This window comes from Schistocerca americana, chromosome 2, assembly GCF_021461395.2.
Source record: "Schistocerca americana isolate TAMUIC-IGC-003095 chromosome 2, iqSchAmer2.1, whole genome shotgun sequence".
Taxonomy (NCBI): Eukaryota; Metazoa; Arthropoda; class Insecta; order Orthoptera; family Acrididae; genus Schistocerca; species Schistocerca americana.
Window position 1 is genome coordinate 732,648,057 of NC_060120.1, and position 24,223 is coordinate 732,672,279.

The following is a 24,223-nucleotide window of genomic DNA, read 5'->3' on the forward strand; positions in this document are numbered from 1 at the left end:
AACCCCTGAGTCTCTTGGGTAACCTTGCTTCTCCCATGATTGTAACATGACCCCACCGTCTAAGCCTGTTCGCCATGACTGCTACATCAATAGAGTTCATTCCCAGGTTTTCTTTGATTTCCTCATTGTGGACATCCTCCTGCTATTGTTCCCATCTACTAATACCTGCAATCATCCTTGCTACTTTCATATCCGTAACCCCAACCTTATTGATAAGGTAACCCGAATCCCCCCAGCTTTCTCTCCCATACAACAAAGTTGGTTGAAAGATTGAACGGTACACAGATAACTTAGTCTTGGTACTGACTTCCTTCTTGCAGAAGAGTGTAGATCGTAGCTGAGCGCTCACTGTATTATCTCTGCCACACCTCGCTTCAAGTTCTTTCACCATGTTGCCATCCTGTGAGAATATGCATCCTAAGTACTTGAAACCGTCCACCTGTTCTAACTTTATCCTCCTATCTGGCACTCAATCCGTTTATATCTCTTTTCCACTGACATTACTTTCGTTTTGGAGATGCTAATCTTCATACCATAGTCCTTACATTTCTGATCTAGCTCTGACTGCTCCTTATAATCCGTTGGCCCTCTGCAGCTAGCAGGGTGTCCTGTTGACGACATACAAAAGGTGTATCATGCTACAGATTTACCTTATACAGTCGTTAGGGTTGCATTGAAAAACACGATTTCATTTCTCCGGACTGAGAGGACAGCCAGATAAATAGATCCAATCAAGTCCCTAAACGCATGCCAGAGCATCTGAGAATGGGAAATTTCTAAAATCCTAGCCATTCCATGATATTCTGCCATAAAATGTAAAGTGGTGTTACGTTGTGAGTTCAATGTACCTGAAAAACATGGTCTTGATGCGACTCACATATACTTACGTGGACAAAATGCCGAGATTCAGAGGACACCTCATTTGCTGAGTGGTTTGAGAGATCCGTGATGGCCAGATTTCAGAACAAGTCTCTGAGTTATAAGAAAGAGAGTCTGGGAAAGCCCTGAATAGATTACTGTATCGAGACATTCACATGGATGTTTATGATCCGTTACATGGAGGGTCTTCATCTATCCCCCTTCCAAAGAAGGTACCTGTTAAAATTGTCTTTATTAATGTTCAAAATTGTGATGATAATCCATGTGTTGTATGGTCCCTTTTGACTTGCGAGAGAAATAACGAGAAAAATGCTTGGCATGTGAGTCAATACTGATGCCTTTTATTCGTGGGTGTTATAAACGTGTTGGTACTGAATTCCCCGTCCAAATCCAGAACACTGTAAAACGGGAGAGGCAGAACTCTGGGGCCGGCAGGGGTGGCCGAGCAGTTCTAGGGGCTACAGTCTGGAACCGCGCGACTGCTATGGTCGCAGCTTCGAATCTTGCCTCAGGCATGGATGTGTATGATGTCCTTAGGTTAGTTAGGTTTCAGTAGTTCTAAGTTCTAGGGGACTGATGACCTCCGATGTTATGTCACGTAGTGCTTAGAGCCATTAGAACCATTTTTTTTAACCCGTTACTCATCTAAATGTGATGTAAAGCTTTTTCTTTCTTGGGAAAATCACATACCTTTTCCTAAGTAATTTTGTACCATGTTATTTGCGTCTCAAGTCTGGTCGAGGCTCATTAGCATCAACGAGTAGTGCATTCGTCGGTGTGAAACACAGTGCTGAACTTCCGACCTATAGTTAGTCGCAGAGTTTTGCTCGCTTCGACATCCTCTATCTTGCCCTGACCTTATTGTCAGGTCGCTTTACTTCGTACTGTATAAAGGAGCTATGCAAAGGAAACACTTGTAGGGTACTTTATGGGAAGGGAAGAGGAACTAGATGAAGATGCATGCCTCAAGAATTCACATGCATTCCTTGCTAATTGACAATATGCTATCGATAAGAATTTGACGAAGCACTTAATTTGAAATGGATGATGACATTCTCACAGATTTACAGAGATTCTTCAATTATTGCCTATGATGAAACTATTCCACCTGATTTACAGATGCATGAGACAGGCGAAATAATCTCCAAGAAGAATGAAATAATTCTACGGAATCACCACTTTAAGGAGTCATGGTTGAAGAATGCTAACATCAGTTATTTACATAAGAATGGAAATACGGGTAGATGGCGACCTCGGCCGAAATCAGCTAGTGTTCTGCAGAAATGGAGAAATACATGATGTGATACTGACACTGTGAATTATCTTGGAAGGCAGACTGCAGAAACACATGTCTACGGATACACCTTTTGTATTTTTAGAAAAAGCTATTGACATTGTTGACTGGAATACAGTCTTGAAACTGTAATCGTAACACGAATAGAACACAGCAAGCGCAAGCTTATCTGTAACCTGTAATGAAGCCAAATGATGGGTATGAGAGTGAGACAAGGTTGTAGCCTATCCCAGCATTATTCAATATAAACATTGAGTAAGAAGTAAAGGAAACCAAGAAGTAACTTGGAAAGGGGATTGAAAATCGAGGAGAAGAAACACAGACTTTGAGGTTTGTCGATGACACTGAATTTGTGTCGGGGACTTGTAAGATCAGTTGAACGGAATGGATAATGTCTTTAGCAAGATATTATAAAACGAACATCAACAAAAATAAAACAAGGGCAGTGTAAAGTAGTCGAACTGAATCAAGTGATACGAGGGAATTAGATTAGGAAGGAGGCACTAAAAGAAGTGAGCTTTTTAAGCTATTCGGGCACCAAAAATGGGTCGGCATCCCGAAGCAGAGACAATATAAAATGCAGAACGGCAATAGTCAGAAAAGAATGTCTGAAAGAGAAATTCGTTAACCTTGACTACATGGCGTAGCTAAATTCCCTTTATAGACAGCTTCCTTACACGAAAACAAGAAAAAATGTTCAGGAAACATGGACTATAAAATGCAAACCTTAAGAGCTATTAGCACTTGTTCACCTTCGATAGTGGGAAACACATCTCCATTGAACAAGGGCTAAAAGCTCTTAAAGTACGCATTTTAGAACCCATATTTACCGGACACTTTTATCTTGTTTTGGTCGGTACTACGTCCTCCAAAAATACGGAAAGCAAAGAGTTTGCAGTAGAAGAGATGTGTTCCACAGTATAGAAGACGAACAGCTGCTCATAGTTCACAAGGTATGCATTTTATAGCCCATGTTAATTACACCGTTTTCCTTGTTTTGTTGCTATAAAACTGTCCTTGAAGTCTGTAAAGTAAATTTAATCAGACGGTTAAAAATTTAAGTATTAGGAAGTGTTTTCTGACAGTATTTCTACTGTAGCCTAGTACTGAACTGAAAATTGGGCGATAAGTAGTTCAGACAAGAATAGAATGGGAGCTTTTGAAATGTGGTGCAATAAAAGAATGCTGAAGATCAGATGGGTAGCTCAAATAACTTATGAGGAGGTACTGAATCCAATTGGGCAAAAGGAAAAAAATGGCACAACTTCATTAAAAGAAGGGATCGGCTGACAGAACAAATCGTGTAGCAGCCAGAATTTGTCTAAATGAAGTGCGGGGGGTAAAAATTGCATAACAAGATCAAGGCTAGACTACTGTAGGTAGGTACAGATGGACATCGGTTGCGACAGCTACACAGACATGGAGAGACGTGCACAGGAAAGGCTAGCGTGGAGAGGTGCATCATACCAAGCTTCGGACGGATGATCACAACAACGTGTCGCGATAGTGGCCGCGGAAGCTTGGAGGTCGATGTTTCGAAGGTCAGGTTCAATAAGTTACTAGTCTAAACCTACTTTATCATTAGTACAGTGCCTAAGTATGTATCTTTCTCATCAAATTTGCTGTATTTCATGTCCTATGAAATTAAAACTTCGTGACTGTCGCGACAAGTCTCTGTAATTGCACATACTGTTATCAAATGTTCAATTGTGAATTGCACATACTGACATCAGACGTTCAATTGTGAATTTAGTGAGGCTTCCCTGTATGTTATTGAGTTTAAAAAAATGGTTCTGAGCACTGTGGGACTTAACTTCTAAGGTTATCAGACCCCTAGAACTTAGAACAACTTAAACTTAACTAACCTAAGGACATCATACACATCCATGCCCGAGACAGGATTCGAGCCTGCGACCGTAGCGGTCGCGCGGTTCCAGACTGTAGCGCCTAGAACCGCTCGGCGACCCCGGCCGACTGTTATTGAGTATCCACTCCATTAATGGATACTTGGATTTATATCTGTCATTACAATTTTGTATCAGTAGATGTTAGTGTATGTACAATTTTGAGTCGAACTGGAGTCAGCATGTTATATATTAGATCGTTGATGTCATTAGTCTCCAACTAACTACTAATAAGCGATGCATTTGTTGATTGCATAAGAGGCCTCGTAATATGTGGTAATATGTTATTCACAAGATATTCGTTAAAGCCATTTTGTTCCGTATTGAAGAAAAATTGGTATATTACAAGTGTAGTGTTTCTCTTACTTGGCGAGGCTTAGCTGGACACATTTCATTAATCTGTTAGCTGTCCTGATCTCTCTATCCCGAGCACTAAAATAATAATATAGTTCTGGCTTAGGTGAAACATCCATCAAGAGGAGCTTAATATACAAAATCCGCGAAAATGCTCAATGGATAATTGGTTAAACTATCTATTGGAACCCTATATGTGTACCTGACCATAAAATCTACATCAATTGCAAATAATTACTCTAATTTCGCGTAACATTCTTCAAATTAATGAAATGTTGGGCAACACTGTACATTGGCAGAGTAATAATCACGCTTCACATTATCACGCAGATATCGTCATGCAATAATAATTGAAGATACACTGAATCGATGCGTATTCAAGTAAAGAGGTATGTAAACACGCAGAATACGGCGCTGTTGTCGGCAACACCTCTATAAGACAGCAAGTGTCTGGCGCAGTTGTTAGATCTGTTACTGCTGCTACAATGGCAGGTTATCAAGATTCAAGTGAGTTTGAACGTTATGTTACAGTCGGCGCACGAGCGATGGGACACAACATTTCCTAAGTATCGATGAAGTGGGGATTTGCACGTACGACCATTTCACGAGTGTAGGCCTACCATGAAAATCAGGAATCCTGTAAAAGATCAAATCTCCGCCATCGCTGCGACCGGAAAAAGATCCTGCAAAAACGGGACCAACGACGACTGAAGAGAATCGTTCAGCGTGACATAAGTGCAACCCATCCGCAAATTGTCAGCGTGCGAACCATTCAACGAAATTTCGCGATATGGGATTTCGGAACCAAAGACCCATTCGCGTATCCGTGATGACTGCGTGACACAAAGCTATACGCCTCGCTTCGGTCCGTCAACACCGACATTCGACCGTTGATGACTGGAAACATGTTGTCTGGTCGGACGAGTCTCGTTTCAAATAGAATCGAGCGGATGGACGTATACGGGTGTGGAGACAACCTCATGAATCCTTGGACCTTGCATGTCAGTAGGGAACTGTTCAAGCTCGTGAAGGCTCTTATATGGTGTGGAGCGTGTGCAGTTGGGGTGATAAGGGACGCCTGATATGTCTAGATCCGATCCTGACAGGTGACAAGTACATAAGCATCCTGTCTGATCTCCTGCATCCATTCATGTCCATTGTGCACTCCGACGAACTTGGGCAATTCCAGCAGAACAATACGACACCCCACACGTCCAGAATTGCAACAGAGTGGCTCCAGGAACACTCTTCTCAGTTTGAACACTTCTGCGGGCCGCCAAACTTCCCAAGCATTAGCATTATTGAGCATATTTGGGATGCCTTGCAACGTGCTGTTCAGCAGAGACCTCCAACCCCTCTTAGGGATTTATGGACAGTCCTGCAGGATTCATCGTGTCATTTCCCTCCAGCACTACCTCAGACATTAGTGGGGTCCTTGGCACGTCGTGTTGCGGCTCTTCTGCCTGCTCGCGGGGGTATACGACTTTCTTTGGTTCTTTAGAGTATATTAGGAAACCTTTTATGTATACTCAAGTGGCGTCATAATCGCTAGCTATCTATTCATATGTTTTAGACAATATTAACATAAGTTCACGCAATTACAGTGGCCTGACGAAACCAGTATCTTTACTTCAGCCCGATACTTATGCAGTGGAGCAACTGACTGACACGCAGTTAAAACCAAATCTTTGTTAGATGGTGTTGGCCTCCGGACGCTCGCTGCCATTGCATCTACTGTCCAGCTGCTGTCACCGCACTCACTGCTACGATCTGGTGCATCTTTTCCCAGCGAGTTGAATTACTGCGAGGCAGCGCGTTATTTTACTGAAACAGTTTTTAAAAATGTTAAAAGAAGTTTTGTCCGCCACTTGCACCTTAGTTCTGTTGCTCAGTAGCGTAATTTTTCAGGTCACCATAGCCCCATTACTTATAGGAGGGAACGAAAGGAGGCTTGGGGGGCCGATATACTAGGTGGACCGTCACAAATGCCAAACGGTAATCTTGTACGGGTCAGTAAGACATGTTGTGGTCTTTGCGTTTTCGGCAAGTTACGTGGTTGCTATGGATGGCGAAGAACTATCCGTTCCACATGTTGACACAAGCACCTTTCAGGCAGGCAGAAATGACAGGATTCAGGAAGTGAAGCGCTCATCAATGGTGCTCTGAACAACGTCGGCCGTATAGAAAAGGCCTATATGAAACAACGTTATTGAATCCAAACGTGGGCTGAATAACAGTTTAGTTGAATTTGGACAAGTCTCTCTTCTGGACTCGGAAGTGGAAACTATTTACGGCGATTACATGAACAAAATAATTACACAGCTTGAACTCGATGGGAAAAGATTAGCAAAACCCCTGCTCCTGCTCGCCTCGATCACGCTAGATGCGGCTGCATCCACACCGTCTACCCACTCAGTCCGGAGTGTCTTCCAAAGCTCTTTGATATTCTGATTCTAACACTGGATCCCTTACATCTTCTAGATCGACTAATGTTTCTTCTATCACCTCATCAGACAAGTCTTCCCCAGCATAGACGCCTTCAATGTACTCTTTCCACCTATCCGCTCTCTCCTCTGCATTTAAAAGTGGAATTCCCACTGCACTTTTATTGACGCCACCCTTGCTTTTAATTCCACCGCAGATTGCTATGACTTTTCTATATGCTGAGTCATTCCTTCCGATAATCATTTCTTTTTCTATGTCTTCACATTTTTCGTGCAGCCATTTCGCCTTAGCTTCTCTGTACTTCCTTTGCATTTCATTCTTAAGTGACTCGTATTTCTGGATTCCTATCTTTCCCTGCACACTATTTTCACTTTCTGCTTTCGTCGATCAACTGAAGTATTTCTTCTGTAACCCAAGGTTTCTTTGCAGCTACCTACCTGGGCCCTATGTTTGTCTCCAACTCCTGTGTTTACTCTTTTTAGAGATGTTCACTCCTTTCCAACTAAGACTGCCTACTGTGGTATTGCCGGCCGCGGTGGTCTAGCGGTTCTAGGCGCTCAGTCCGGAACCGCGCGACTGCTACGGTCGCAGGTTCGAATCCTGCCTCGGGCATGGATGTGTGTGATGTCCTTAGGTTAGTTAGGTTTAAGTAGTTCTAAGTTCTAGGGGACTGATGACCACAGATGTTAAGTCCCATAGTGCTCAGAGCCATTTTTTTACTGTGGTATTCCTTTATTATGTCGGTAGTGGAGGTGGCTAATAAACATAGGCCGGCAGGTGTGGCCGAGCGGTTCTAGGCGCTCCAGTCTAGAACTGCCCGACCACTACGGTCGCAGGTTCGAAATCTGCCTATGGCATGGATGTGTGTGATGTCTTTAGGTTAGTTAGGTTTAAGTAGTTCCAAGTTCTAGGGGACTGAAGACCTGAGCATTTAAGCCCCATAGTGCTCAGAGCCATTTCAACCATAATAAACATAATCACACATTCACAAAGAGATAACACATCAATAAGTTTATTTACACTAGGTACACTTAATAATTGAGTTACATGTAACTTAGAAATGCTGTGGATTCTTTTTTTTTCCTTTATTGAATTTCGATTCTCCCCTAAGGGGGCGGGCTGGCAGCAGCTTAGTACGCCGCTCTTCAGCCTACAGACTTTTTAAAACATAAGAAGAAGGTAAGAAACAATAAAAGCAGGCGATAAAACGGTGACTTAAACTGTAAAACGGTGGAAAATTGTGGAAAGTTAAAACATAAAAGAAAGGGTTGGTAATGCTAATAAAATACACAGGAACCAGACAGGTAAAATAGTAGACAGACAATTAAAAAACATGGCGAAAGTCTGGTTTCTGTTCGCAAGAGATACAAAAATCACACCCAGTGACAATACAATTTCCGTTCGCAACACTTCGGAAAAGACGCACAACACTGAACATTCACTGGAAACACTGCACTAAAATGTCGGCACAAAGATGACACACCACAGCCAAGGGCAAATGGGGGGGGGGGGCGGGGCTGACCTGGACAGATGAGTCGGAAAACAAGGAGGGAGGAGAGGAAAAACGAAAGGGGGGGGACGAAAAAAGGGAGAGGACTCATAAGGGAGGGGGGGGGGGGCTGGGCAGACGCGAGAGGGAATGGGTAAAGGCAGAGGAGGGAAATGCAAAAGGACTCGGGGGAGAGAAGGGGGGCAGAGAGAGGGTAGGCGGGGAAAAAGCAGGATGGAAGGGGGGGGAGAGGGAGCGCAGGAAAAGGATAAAGGAAGGGAGAGGCAAGAGAGGATCAGAGATTATAGGAGGAATAAGTGGAGGGAGAGAGGGCATCATCCAGGAGGGGGCGTTGACGGAAGCCACCTTGGGAAAGGAGATGAAGGTTGTAGAGATGGAGGGTAGGGGGGACACAATGGTGAAGGTGCGGCAGAGGGTGGGGTTGGAGAGCAGAGGAGCAACCAGGTGATGAGGGGGATCAAGGCAGTGGTAGGTGTAGAGTATGCAGATATGGTCAAGGAATAGGAGCAGATGGGGGAAAGGAATCAGGTCGTAGAGGATCCACGTGGGGGATGGGAGGCGTATACGGAAGGTGAGGCAGCGAGGCAGAGTGCGTGGCGCTCAAGGATTTGGAGGAACTTATAGAATTTGGGGGAGGGGGTGGATGAGGATTCTCCTGTTGTGGGAAGTTATATACAAAGAGGGCAAACTTCTTGGTTGCAGCAAATAGTCTTGAATCCAGATACACTTATATAATTTACTGACATGAAGTAATGTTTAGCAGCGTAGTGTTACGTCGATGTATTGTCCTCAATGAATTTTTCCATACTAACGTCGCTAATGAAGTAAATAAGGGGGAACGTTATGAGTGCGTCTGCTTAAAAAATATGCACCAACCAAGCAAAGTCGCAGCAGTGAGGTCGTGTCAGTGTAGCATCCTCTGTTGGCGTGTACGCGCGGCGACACCTCTCAGAGAATGGCGAGGAAAAGCGAGTTCGCCCGTGGCGCGCCGGCAGGAGGTTCAAAGTGCCGTCCCCCCAGCTGTGTAGCTGCAGCGTGCCGGCTGCGGTCGATGAAGAAGCCGAAGATACCGCATTCTTAACGCACTATCCACATATTCAGCGAAATTCAAACACGTCTTATCATTCCTCATCACTTCAGTATCCTCCTCCTTTCCTCACTGGTTTTTCCAGATGACTCTCTTAAACTTCAATCTAAACTTCATCATAACTAATTTCTTATCTGAATCTACGAGGATATCTGGTCCTGGGTACACGCTATAGTCCAATACCTGATTTCGGAATCTCTGTCTGACCATAATGTAATACAGCTAAAATCGTGACTATCTCTGGGCGTTTCCCAGGTTTATTCCTCCTCTTGAGATTCTTGAACAGAGTATTCGCTATTAGCATATAAAATTAATTGCAGAGCTCAATTAGACTTTCTCCTCTCTCATTCCTGCTACCGACCCCATAATCTCCCCTAAATGTTTCTTCTATTCCTTTCCCTGCAACCACATTCTAATCCTCAATGATAATTAGATAATCATCTCCCTTTACATACTGAACTAGCCGTTCAATTTCTTCATATACTTCCACTGCCTCTTCATTTTCCGCTTCCGACATCGATATTTATACCTTAACTATTGTTGTCGGCATTGGTTTACTGTCATATCTGATGACAACAACCCTACCACTGAATTGTTCACAGTAACACACTCCTTACCCTGCCTTCCTATTCATAATGAATCCCGCTCCCGTTATATCATTTTCTGCTGCTGTTGGTATTACCCTACATACTTCTGACCAGAAATCCTTCCCCTCTCTTTATTTCGCTTCATTGACAGTGCTATATCTAGATTCACGCTTTCCACAATTTCTAGCTTCAATAAGTTCGAACTTTTGTCATTACACGATTAGAATCGAAAAATGCTACCTTTTCGTCGGTTATTCTGTCTTTTTCTCGTGGTCACCACCGTCCCGGCAGATCAATCCTGGAGAACCGTGTGAGAGACTAATCCAGAATCTTTTGCCATTGTAGAGAACATAGTGCCACTTCTTCAATTATAGGCCACAATTCCTGTGGGAACACGTTGTGTGCCTTAAATGCAGTGGTTTCCATTGCCATCTACATCCTCATCCATCGATCATTCCTCATTCTTCCGCATGTTAGGGGAAGTTTCCTGCCCAAGAGCAAGAGTATGGCCCTCAGCCTGTGCCCGCTCCTCCGCGATCTTTGACACAAGACCGTTGCGAGCCCGAGGGTGACTTCTAATCCTAGAAGTCTTCGAACGCCATTGCTAATTATTTTTATTCAAAAAGTTAAGTAGTGGCGAGGTTCGAACCTGGGACTCAAGACTTTTTTATTATTAGTCAATGACGGTACCCGTGTATCACGGGTTCCTGCTCCTACAAGGAGGCTTTAGAAATCATTTATGGAGTCAAGGAGTTTCATATACATTTTTATGGCAGCAAATTTCACTTTTGACTGATCACAAACCCTTGCTGTCCTTGTTTCGGCATCGATCTAAGCTCCCACTGAAGGCAGCACTGCATCTGCGACACCGAGCATTGTTTTTATGCGGGTACCACTACGAAATCCATTTTCACTCCATCCCCCAACACAATAACAAAGATGGCCCGTCCCACCTGCTACTTGGTTTTGATGCGGAATTCGAAGGCCAGGAAACTGTTTTCCCTGGATCAACAACTTCAGACCTCCTTGGAAGAGTTCCCGCCTTCAGTGTGCGAGGCGGCTTTGGCATCGTCCCGCAACCCAGTACTGCCCAAGGTTTTGTAAGCAGTTAAGAAGGTGTGGCCATAGCATGTTCCCTGCCAGACTAAACCAATTTCTCGTAATTATTTCGCGATACACTACCCGCTCAGTGCCACGGAAGTCACCATAACACTGACCCTTGGGAACTCTGAATACTGCGTCGTCATTTCACCCACACTCTGACCCCACATCATTTTGGGGGATGATGTGCATGAAGACATTGACCCAGGGGTACGTTTACTGGCCTGGTATTGACGGTGAAATTGAAAATGTTTGATGCTGTGCCTGCTCCCTCAGTCAGGAGTCCCCAGCACAATGTTTTCCATCATGCCCATGGGAAAGGGTCTGCAAGATTTTGTTGGGCCATTTCAGGGCACAATGAGGTTGCTGGTGGTGGACGCTCCCTCCACTTTCCGTTTGTGGCACACGTGCTGCCTACGCCACTCCTGCTATCAGCCACGTGCTTGAAAGGATTTTCACAATTGAGGGCGCACATTGCATCCTCGTGCCATGTCAGTTCAAGGCTTTCTTTCACCACAACAGCATCAATCTTTTCATCACCACCGCTTTTCACTCCACCTTCAATGCAGAGGGTGAGTGGCTGCTCCACACCTTCGAGACTCAGATTCAGAATGTCTTATAAATGTCGCCAGTCACAGATGCCCTGCACATATTTCTCACGACGCATCAGTTCACCCTCATCAGTGGATTAGTCCGGCCGAAATCCTACACATGCATAGACATCACTCTCTGTTAGATCTCCTGAATCTTGTGCAGTTTGTCCATCCTGAATACAGGCACCAATGGTGGGGCTTCTGCTTCTGGTCTAGCATCTTTAGCTGACATAAAGGCTGGATAGAAGGGATCACCATAGGTCACACAAGCCATCGACTTTTTCACATCATGCCAGGTACCATTCACCTGACCTGCCACGACAACAAGTTTAAGCCACAAATGCAGTCGCAATAGGTGCCCCTGCATTTGTCACCACCACTGACCACAGACCAGCCACCAGGATCGCCAGCCAGATCTCTCCCCCTCTCCCTTTGACTCCTGTCCTGAGATGTGAACACTGTCCCCACAACCCCACTTGTATATCACGGCTGAGGGGATCAGAGTTTGAGTTTGCAAATCTATGGAGACAAAGCATTCCCATCATTCCTCACCCAACTGGCACCATAACAGTCTCATGCCACCGATGTACTGATGCTTTCGCCGCCAAATAGACCTTGACCAAATCTCCTGCTGGGGTCAGCCTGAGTCAGTGGTCTCAGGTCCTCCAGCCCAAACTATAACTGGCATTGGTGAGGTTATTTTCTGCCCTATGTGGCAATTACAGGGGGGGGGGAGGGAACAATTTAATGTCACCGCCAGCAGACATGATAGAGAGCAGATAAGAGGCACTACAGAAAGACCCAATCCACTGAAGGTGTGGCCACTGTGTCATGTGGACACAGCTGATAGCAGCATGGCGTCAGGCGAAAGGCTGCAGGCCATTCTAGTGTACAAAATCACTATGACAAATGATGCCTAGCTTTTATATTGGTACAGAACCAGCTTTCGACGTTAACTTATTGGTTTACGTTCTTGGTGCTTATTCACACCTCTACTCATGAAGACCTTGGCTTTGTTTAAAGGTTACACATTAGTCCCAAGTGCGAACACTTTAGCCTACATCTGAAACACAAGGAATGCAATATACTCACTCGCTACATTAGTGACTGCTAGATAGGAATTTTTAACAAACGGATTATTACAACTGTTAAGAAAATGTCTGCTTTCTTTTGTTCCCTTCTCATAAGCCATAGTGCGAGAGCTGTCAAGCATATGCAGCGAAAGATCAAGAAGATAGTCCTTGACGTTTGGCACTAAAATGAAGTTTTCCTCTATTTTGCCACATCTTACATCACTCCTTCACTTTCTCCTTCTCTCTCTCTCTCTCTCTCTCTCTCTCACTCTCTCTCTCTGTCACTTGTCTCTGTGTCCGCCGGCTACTCTCATTCTTGGCAGCCACCTCTTACTGTCGCCATTATTCACCACCAACTGTCGCTGCTGTCCTTTATTGTGATAACTAATTATTCCTCGTATCTTTGACCCTGAACAATAAATCGACATTAGATTATGGACTGTTGATACATGTTGTTGTGGTCTTCAGTCCTGAGACTGGTTTGATGCAGCTCTCCATGCTACTCTATCCTGTGCAAGCTTCTTCATCTCCCAGTACCTACTGCAACCTACATCCTTCTGAATCTGCTTAGTGTATTTATCTCTTGGTCTCCCTCTACGATTTTTACCCTCCACGCTGCCCTCCAATGCTAAATTTGTGATCCCTTGATGCCTCAAAACATGTCCTACCAACCGATCCCCTCTTCCATTCAAGTTGTGCCACAAACTTCTCTTCTCCCCAATGCTATTCAATTCCTCCTCATTAGATACGTGATCTACCCACATTATCTTCAGCATTCTTCTGTAGCACCACATTTCGAAAGCTTCTATTCTCTTCTTGTCCAAACTGGTTATCGTCCATGTTTCACTTCCATACATGGCTACACTCCATACAAATACTTTCAGAAACGACTTCCTGACACTTAAATCTATACTCGATGTTAACAAACTTCTCTTCTTCAGAAACGATTTCCTTGCCATTGCCAATCTACATTTTATATCCTCTCTACTTCGACCATCATCAGTTATTTTACTCCCTAAATAGCAAAACTCCTTTACTACTTTAAGTGTCACATTTCCTAATCTAATTCCCTCAGCATCACCCGATTTAATTTGACTACATTCCATTATCCTCGTTTTGCTTTTGTTGATGTTCATCTTATATCCTCCTTTCAAGACACTGTCCATTCCGTTCAACTGCTCTTCCAAGTCCTTTGCTGTCTCTGACAGAATTACAATGTCATCGGCAAACCTCAAAGTTTTTACTTCTTCTCCATGAATTTTAATACCTACTCCGAATTTTTCTTTTGTTTCCTTTACTGCTTGCTCAATATACAGATTGAATAACATCGGGGAGGCTACAACCCTGTCTCACTCCCTTCCCAACCACTGCTTCCCTTTCATGCCCCTCGACTCTTATAACTGCCATCTGGTTTCTGTACAAATTGTAAATAGCCTTTCGCTCCCTGTATTTTACCCCTGCCACCTTCAGAATTTGAAAGAGAGTATTCCAGTTAACGATGTCAAAAGCTTTCTCTAAGTCTACAAATGCTAGAATCGTAGGTTTGCCTTTTCTTAATCTTTCTTCTAAGATAAGTCGTAAGGTTTGTATTGCCTCACGTGTTCCAACATTTCTACGGAATCCAAACCGATCCTCCCCGAGGTCCGCTTCTACCAGTTTTTCCATTCGTCTGTAAAGAATTCGCGTTAGTATTTTGCAGCTGTGACTTATTAAACTGATAGTTCGGTAATTTTCACATCTGTCAACACCTGCTTTCTTTGGGATTGGAATTATTATATTCTTCTTGAAGTCTGTGGGTATTTCGCCTGTCTCATACATCTTGCTCACCAGATGGTAGAGTTTTGTCATGACTGGCTCTCCCAAGGCCATCAGTAGTTCTAATGGAATGTTGTCTACTCCCGGGGCCTTGTTTCGACTCAGGTCTTTCAGTGCTCTGTCAAACTCTTCACGCAGTATATTATCTCCCATTTCATCTTCATCTACATCCTCTTCCATTTCCATAATATTGTCCTCAAGTACATGGCCCTTGTATAAACCCTCTATATACTCCTTCCACCTTTCTGCCTTCCTTTCTTTGCTTAGAACTGGATTGCCATCTGAGCTCTTGATATTCATACAAGTGGTTCTCTTTTCTCCGAAGGTCTCTTTAATTTTCCTGTAGGCAGTATCTATCTTACCCCCAGTGAGACAAGCCTCTACATCCTTACATTTGTACTCTAGCCATCCCCGCTTAGCCATTTTGCACTTCCTGTCAATCTCATTTTTGAGACGTTTTTATTCCTTTTTGCCTGCTTCATTTACTGCATTTTTATGTTTTCTCCTTTCATCAACTAAATTCAATATTTCTTCTGTTACCCAAGGATTTCTGTTAGCCCTCGTCTTTTTACCTACTTGATCCTCTGCTGCCTTCACTACTTCATCCCTCAGAGGTACCCATTCTTCTTCTACTGTATTTCTTTCCCCCATTCCTGTCAATTGTTCCCTTATGCTCTCCCTGAAACTCTCTACAACCTCTGGTTCTTTCAGTTTATCCAAGTCCCATCTCCTTAAATTCCCGCCTTTTTGCAGTTTCTTCAGTTTCAATCTGGAGTTCATAACCAATACATTGTGGTCAGAATCCACATCTGCCCCTGGAAATGTCTTACAATTTAAAACCTGGTTCCTAAATCTCTGTCTTACCATTACGTAATCTATCTGATACCTTTTAGTATCTCCAGGATTCTTCCTGGTATACAACCTTCTTTCATGATTCTTGAATCAAGCGTTAGCTATGATTAAGTTGTGCTCTGGGCAAAATTCTACAAGGTGGCTTCCTCTTTCATTTCTTCCCCCCAAGCCATATTCACCTACTATGTTTCCTTCTCTCCCTTTTCATACTGACGAATTCCAGTCACCCATGACTATTAAATTTTCGTCTCCCTTCACTACCTGAATAATTTCTTTTATCTCGTCATACATTTCATCAATTTCTTCATCATCCGCAGAGCTAGTTGGCATATAAACTTGTACTACTGTAGTAGGCATGGGCTTTGTGTCTATCTTGGCCACAATAATGCTTTCACTATGCTGTTTGTAGTAGTTATCCCGCACTCCTATTTTTTTATTCATTATTAAACCTACTCCTGCATTACCCTTATTTGATTTTGTATTTATAATCTGTAATCACCTGACCAAAAGTCTTGTTCCTCCTGCCACCGAACTTCACTAATTCCCACTATATCTAACTTTAAGCTAGCCATTTCTCTTTTTAAATTTTCTAACCTACCTGCACGATTAAGGGATCTGACATTCCACGCTCCGATCCGTAGAATGCCAGTTTTCTTTCTCCTGATAACGACGTCCTCTTGAATAGTCCCCGCCCGGAGATCCGAATGGGGGACTATTTTACCTCCGGAATATTTTACCCAAGAGGACGCCATCATCATTTAATCATACAGTAAAGCTGCATGTCCTCGGGAAAAATTACGCCTGTAGTTTCCCCTTGCTTTCAGCCGTTCGCAGTACCAGCACAGCAAGGCCGTTTTGGTTAATGTTACAAGGCCAGATCAGTCAATCATCCATTTATTGGGAGTCTGCTTAAATATCAGACTCCAGCTAACCGCTGACCAATAAGGAAACTGTGTCTAACTGTTCTCCTGCTGCTAACATCAATTTGCGTAGTCATAACACCTTCATGACTTACAGTCATTTATAGTGCATTGTTTAGTCTTCGTTATTTAATTTTTGCGAAAAGTGTTACATACATCAAATTTGCTCCAAATATTCGTTTCCAACATACCCTCCATTTGTTTAGCACATGATGATGGCTACTCTGTCGTGAATCAGGGATAAAATCTTTGTTTGCAATTTGAGTCTCAGGCGAAATGTTACTTCAAGTCCTTTTAGGAAACTGTTGGAAAGTGGATATTATTACTTAACAACCCATCGATGACTAGGCTGTAAGGGACCGAACACGTGTCCACACTGGCCGCTCGGCAAGCCGGGGGTCTTTAGCAACCGCGTGGTGCCGAACATTGGCAGAAGCAAGAGGGGCAGTCCCAACGCGCGGTCCAGGCCGACCGCGTGGCTGGGAATTCCATGTTGACGCTGTGTCGAGGACTGTGCTTTGTGCCAATGAAGGAGATTTGTATGCCGGGAGCGCCAAAGATAGCGGACTTTTTGAAACCATAATGGCAGACATTTCACTGTTCATGTAGAAATTAATAGCTAGAGGAACCATGATACCTTAAAAAGAAACATGTACATTACCATTATTTGCGCGACGATTCTGATGGTGCAATCAGACATTCAATATCTTTATTATTTTAAAGTTTAGTATCTAACTGTAAATTACACAAGTAACACCCAGAAACAAATTTCCAAAATCTAAGCGGTTCACCCAATTTTGCGATCGACGTGCCTTTAGAAAGCTATGAGTGTAAACCTAAAGTGGTATGAATTACAGGCATGTAACTTGAATAGTACATGGGTTATAGGATGTCAAAGTGGCCGATTACTACTGACAGCGTCAAGCCTTAAGTACTCCACAGTCACACGAAAAAACGGTAGCAGCATGCTTATAAATACATATATTTATTCGTGTACGTCTTTGTTTATATCCGATATATATTATTCATGAAGAAATTGGTCAAATATTTACTGTGTTTTAGAAAGCACAGAGACTTTAGGCTAGTGGCCTACTTTTGTTTCTATTCCGTTGATATATGTTTATTTGATTTGTTTATGCATTTAATAATGTTTGTTAGAGAGTGTTTATGGACCAGCCGTAGGAATATTTTTTAAATTTCAAGTTATTTAAATGTAAATCCAGTGTTTCGTATGTTTGTGAGTGTGTGTTGGTTTGAAGACATGGCGGGAGCGTTCTAGCGAATCACAGCGCTCGTTACTACGGCAGGCGACTACCAAAGTAATGGCGAGACTAGATGGAAGTGGGGGGGGGGGGGAGCATTGGGTGCCACAGGACACAGAGAGTGCTGGACAGGAAGGCGCAATGGATGGTCGCAGGGAAGACTTGGAGAGCATTGGGCAGTTTGGGCTTGGTCGCGGGAGATAGAAATATTTCGTAGTGCCGACTTGTGCACTTGTAAGATTTCCGTGGCTTCTGCAGTGAAGACGTAGTACGCGTTTAGAAGTGAATATCTCGGGAGCTATGTTGTTGTTCATAACTAATTACGTGAAGTAGGAATCAATTATTTCCCTGTTATTCAACTTATATTTTATTTAATTTCTGGACCATCGACACCAATAAGTGTTTTGCAGTAATAAACGGCACTCTTAAAGGTACTTCTGCTATCGTATTCATCATTTAAAGTCGTTAAAAATAGCACCTGCAGATTTTATTTAATTGCAATTTTTCATTTATAAATTTCTATGTTACATTCAAAATTTGCAATTGCCGAGTGATAGGAACCTTCGACCATTCGATTCATGTGTATATTCATATTGTATACTGTGTACTCAGCAGTATTTGGCTTGTAATGTGGCAACTACGTATCCCAGCCCCTAGACAACGAAACCAGCCAAAACTTTAATATTTCAACTCTGAGTCTGAGGGTACGTAGTTGAGGCCACATTTTTTTAATTTGAAAGCCCGTACATGTTTGTTTGCATTACAGCTTTACGTTCGATGTAGATCTACTGTCACTTCCCTCCATGCATTTACTGGTATTTCTATCTCTTCCAAATTCCTGGAACCTATTGCAATCACGTTTGTCTGCTATCCGTGACCTTCCACCTCCACAAAATGTGCATGAATTGCAGTCTGTGTTAGAGAAGCTCTAGTATTACATCTGATTTATTCCTAACGCCTCTCGAATCACGGCATCCTTAATCACTTGCGCAGGATGAATGTACCTTTTCTTTGAAGCTTCCTGGCAGATCAGAACTGTTTGCTGGACCAAGACTTCTACCATCTCAGCTACCCAAGCACGGCTCACGACGCCTCCTCACAGCTCTACTTCCACCAGTATCTCGTCTCCTACCTTCCAAACTTCACGGAAGCTCTCCTACGAAACTTGCAGAGCTACCACTGCTGGAAGAAAGGATATTGCGGAGAGATGGCCTGCGGGATGTTTCCGGAATGAAATTTTCACTCTGCAGTGGAATGTGCTCTGATATGAAACTTCCTGTCATATCAAAACTGTGTGCCGGACGGAGACTCGAACTCGGGACCTTTGCCTTTCGCGGGCGAGTGCTCTACCATCTAATCCACTGCAGAGTGAAAATTTCACTCTGGAAAGATGCCCCACGCTGTGGCTAAGCCATGCCTCTACAATATCCTTTCTTCCAGAAGAGCTTCTGTGGAGTTTTGAAGTAGGAGACGAGATACTGGCGGAAGTACAGCTGTGAGAAGGGGTCGTGAGTCGATCTTGGTTAACTCAGATGGTAGAGCACTTGCCTGGGAAAGGCAAAGGTCCACAGTTCGAGTCTAGGTCCGGCACACAGTTTTTATCTGCCAGGAAATTTCATATCAGCGCACACTCCGTTGCAGACTGAAAATTTCATTCTACCTTTTGTTTGGTCGCAAGAGTGTCAATCTGCATTCTGGAAGTGAAAGATGCTTTGATTAGTGATCGATGCCCTGTTCCCTTTGATCCAGCCAAACTGTGGTCTTGGCTGTGGCTGCTTCCACTTGCGGCGTCTGTGCAGTTTTGTTGCTTAAATTTCGTTTTGTTAACATATCGACAGGAAGTGCAAAATGGCTAAGCAGGCATGGCTAGAGGACAAATTTAAGGATGTAGAGGCTTATCTCACTAGGGGTAAGATAGATACTGCGTACAGTAAAATTAAAGAGACCTTTGGAGAGAAGAGAACCACTTGTATGAATATCAAGAGCTCAGATGGAAACCCAGTTCTAACCAAAGAAGGGAAAGCAGAAAGGTGGAAGGAGTATATAGAGGGTCTATACAAGGTCGATGTACTTGAGGACAATATTATAGAAATGAAAGAGGATGTAGATGAAGATGAAATGGGACATACGATACTGCGTGAAGAGTTTGACAGAGCACTGAAAGACCTGAGTCAAAACAAGGCCCCGGGAGTAGACAACATTCCATTCGAACTACTGACGGCACTGGGAGAGCCAGTCCTGACAAAACTCTACCATCTGGTGAGCAAGATGTACGAGACAGGCGAAATACCCTCAGATTTCAAGAAGAATATAATAATTCCAATCCCAAAGAAAGCAGGTGTTGACAGATGTGAAAATTACCGAACTATCAGTTTAATAAGTCACAGCTGCAAAATACTAACGCGAATTATTTACAGACGAATGGAAAAACTGGTAGAAGCCGACCTCGGGGAAGATCAGTTTGGATTCCGTAGAAATGTTGGAACACGTGAGGCAATACTGACCCTACGACTTACCTTACAAGAAAGATTAAGGAAAGGCAAACCTACGTTTCTAGCATTTGTAGACATAGAGAAAGCTTTCGATAATGTTGACTGGAATACTCTCTTTCAAATTCTAAAGGTGGCAGGAGTAAAATACAGGGAGCGAAAGGCTATTTACAATTTGTACAGAAACCAGATGGCAGTTATAAGAGTCGAGGGACATGAAAGGGAAGCAGTAGTTGGGAAGGGTGTGAGACAGGGTTGTAGCCTCTCCGCGATGCTATTCAATCTGTATATTGAGCAAGCAGTAAAGGAAACAAAAGAAAAACTGTGAGGTTCGCTGATGACATTGTAATTCTGTCAGAGACAGCAAAGGACTTGGAAGAGCAGTTGAACGGAATTGACAGTGTCTTGAAAGGAGGATATAAGATGAACATCAACAGAAGCAAAACGAGCATAATGGATTGTAGTCGAATTAAGTCGGGTGATGCTGAGGGAATTAGATTAGGAAATGAGCCACTTGAAGTAGTAAAGGAGTTTTGCTATTTGGGGAGCAAAATAACTGATGATGGCCGAAGTAGAGAGGATATAAAATGTAGACTGGCAGTGGCAAGGAAAGCATTTCTGAAGAAGAGAAATTTGTTAACGTCGAGTATAGATTTAAGTGTAAGGAAGTTGTTTCTGAAAGTATTTGTATGGAGTGTAGCCATGTATGGAAGTGAAACATGGGCAATAAATAGTTTGGACAAGAAGAGAATAGAAGCTTTCGAAATATGGTGCTACAGAAGAATGTTGAAGATTAGGTGGGTAGGCCGGCCGGAGTGGCCGTGCGGTTCTAGGCGCTACAGTCTGGAGCCGAGCGACCGCTACGGTCGCAGGTTCGAATCCTGCCTCGGGCATGGATGTGTGTGATATCCTTAGGTTAGTTAGGTTTAATTAGTTCTAAGTTCTAGACGACTGATGACCTCAGAAGTTAAGTCGCATAGTGCTCAGAGCCATTTGAGCCATTAGGTGGGTAGATCACGTAACTAATGAGGAGGTATTGAATAGGATTGGGGAGAAGAGAATTTTGTGGCACAACTTGACTAGAAGAAGGGTTCGGTTGGTAGGACATGTCCTGAGGCATCAAGGGATCACAAATTTAGCATTGGAGGGCAGCGTGGAGGGTAAAAATCGTAGAGGGAGACCGAGAGATGAATACACTAAGCAGATTCAGAAGGATGTAGGTTGCAATACGTACTGGGAGATGAAGAAGCTTGCACAGGATAGAGTAGCATGGAGAGCTGCATCAAACCAGTCTCAGGACTGAAGACCACACCAACAACAACAACAACAACAACATATCGATTACCTTAGCTTCCAAGTTTCTGAATAAAGCTCGGTACAGTTATCCGCAAACTGAAAAGTAAGCTCTATAGTGTCACTGTGTTTCACCAGTATCCTTTGGCATAAAATCTTACTTGGTGACTGGCCATAAACCTCTAAAGTCTTTATTTAGCCCTTCTCAGGCAACTCGCACAGCACTGAAGCTCCAACGATGGGCTCTTTTTCTGTCAAATTACCAATATCAGATTTCGTGTTAGCCCACTTCCTATAACTGACTTTCATTGTACATTGAATTGCTGTATTTAATTTCGCAGTTTGTGTTACATAAGCCCCCAAGACACGTGTTGCCAGATACTGACATCACTTTAACATAGAACATGAAAGGATAAGTTTTCACTTCAAAGCATATTCAAAGGATATTTACATCACAAGTTTATAGCCAGTTGCCAGGACGTCTTGCGTGCACTTGCCAACACAGTTGGCGCACAGCTTTGGCTGACAGTGCACTGATAAATAGATAAGACGATATAACCCGAGCCTTATTTCTAAAGTGAACTTCAGTTTTTATTTGCGGTATCTGTGACACAATTATTGACAATTACAGCTCTCTCAAACTGAAAACTTATTTAATATCTCGAAATACCAAGGCTACCAGTACATTTTGTGTGACCTGTGTCAACAGTGGAGGATAAAACTGAATTAAAATTTACTTCACTGTGTTTTCTCTATGCACGCCAGCTAGATTTAAAGATAAAAACGTGAGTGCACTGAGCCCGCAGAGGGCACCCACAAGGATGTCGCTGAACCGATTGATAAGGGTGCTGTGTCAATATGACAAAAGCCTCAAGCTTCCATATTACGAAGGGGCGAATTTTCGAGACTTCTTGCGCTGTCCGACGAAGAAGTTGATCACATGGAAGGGGAGAAGGAACCGAAATATAATATCGTGGTGTCAGAGGTTATGAGACGTTATTTCAGTGATGACAAAACCAAAGAATTTGGCAGTATGTGCTCTCCAATTAGGATGATGTTTCACACCTTCTGGTCTAGATGCATGCCCTTACTCGGTTGGGAAGAGTGTCATAAAGTCATCGTATCTTCTTCTGAGGCAAGATAGCCAAAAATTTTTGTACCTGGCCCCTGATGACATAAAAACTGCCACTGTGACGGAGTAAACATTGGAACTGGTCCCACTTGTGTTCTGTGGGGAACAGATCTGTGGATCTTAAAGTTCACGAGAATACCTCAACATCAAGCAGAAAGCTCACAGATACATGTGCCACGTGTGAACGAGCATTGTCCTGTTGAAAAATGGCACCAGGATACTGTCACACGAGGACACAGCATGTCCGTGACGTACCGCTGTGCCACCAGTTCCTTCCCTCAGCCACTTCCTGGTACGACCTGAAGTCACACCTGACGACTCCCCGCACCATTACGCCAAACTTAACACCACTTTTCGCTTCCAAAATGTTGGAAGAATGGGGCATCTCTCTTGGTCGATGCCTTACTCGTCGACTATGGTCATCTGATGTAGTGTAGAACTGTCGATTCATCTTTAGACACTGTGCGACGCAATTTATCGGAAGTGCACAATTCAGAGTCACGGCACCACTCCAGACGCATCCGTTGGTGTTAACTGCAGACTCCATCCACATGGGGCAGAAATTCCCTAGTCCAGCTGCTGTTAGTTTCAGACCAATGGTGCGGAGTCAAATAGTATGTTGCAGGGCGTTTATTACTTGTTATCGAATGGTAGGCACAGATATCAAGACAGTACGGCGATTTTCCGCTGTGGTGGTCTGACATAATCGACCGGAACCTTTGCCTGCCCTCACGTTTCCATGCAGTCCATTAGCGGGCCACTGTGATCCAAAATGAGACCCATTTCGGACTCTGGCAAGCGCTGATAATCCTGTTTCAAACGAAGACGCGACATCTCCATGTCTTTCACAGTTATCTCTCAACATCCGACGGCGTTTACGCCCCTTACATACTCTACCAGGTCTGATAACAACGACACCATGAACATCGCTAATGGCCGAGCGAGGTAGGGCAGTGGTTACAGCACTGAAGTTTCATTCGGGAGTACGACGGTTCAAACCGCTTCCGGCAATCCCGGTTTAATTTTTCCATGATCTCCCTGAATCACTTAAGGAAAATGCTGAGGTGGTTCTTCTGAATGGTCACTGCAGATTTCCTTCCCTATCCTCCCCTAACCCGAACATTTTCCCCGTCTCTCTAACTATCTCGTTGTGGAGGGGGCGTTAAACACTAATCTTCATCCATTCGCAATGCTAATGCACTCTGGTCTCCATTCTCTCTGTCGCAGGGAACTGCAACTCTACTCATGTACATAGCCTATGATGGTGTGTACGTGTACGAGGTTACACTGACAGCCGACCATATCTTCAGTCTATTTTGTCAGGCGGTGTTATGTATGTTTTTGTACCGCATAAGTTGAAAGATTCTGGTACAAATCGAACGTTATACAGAATCTGCGTTTTCCGTAAATGTAATCTCCATAATTTGTGTATTGTGTGGTAAGAACTTTTAACGTTTGAAATTTCGATCTTTGCAAGATCAGGCTTTTAACTCTAGTAAATCTGTAAAATTCCGTATAAGGGTAAGAATTTTAGTGAAACGTCAGTATAAATGGATTACAGGTAGAGCGTCAGAAAAAGTAACAACGAGAGGGTGAACCTATAATTACATGCATAAAACTTTTTTATTTATTT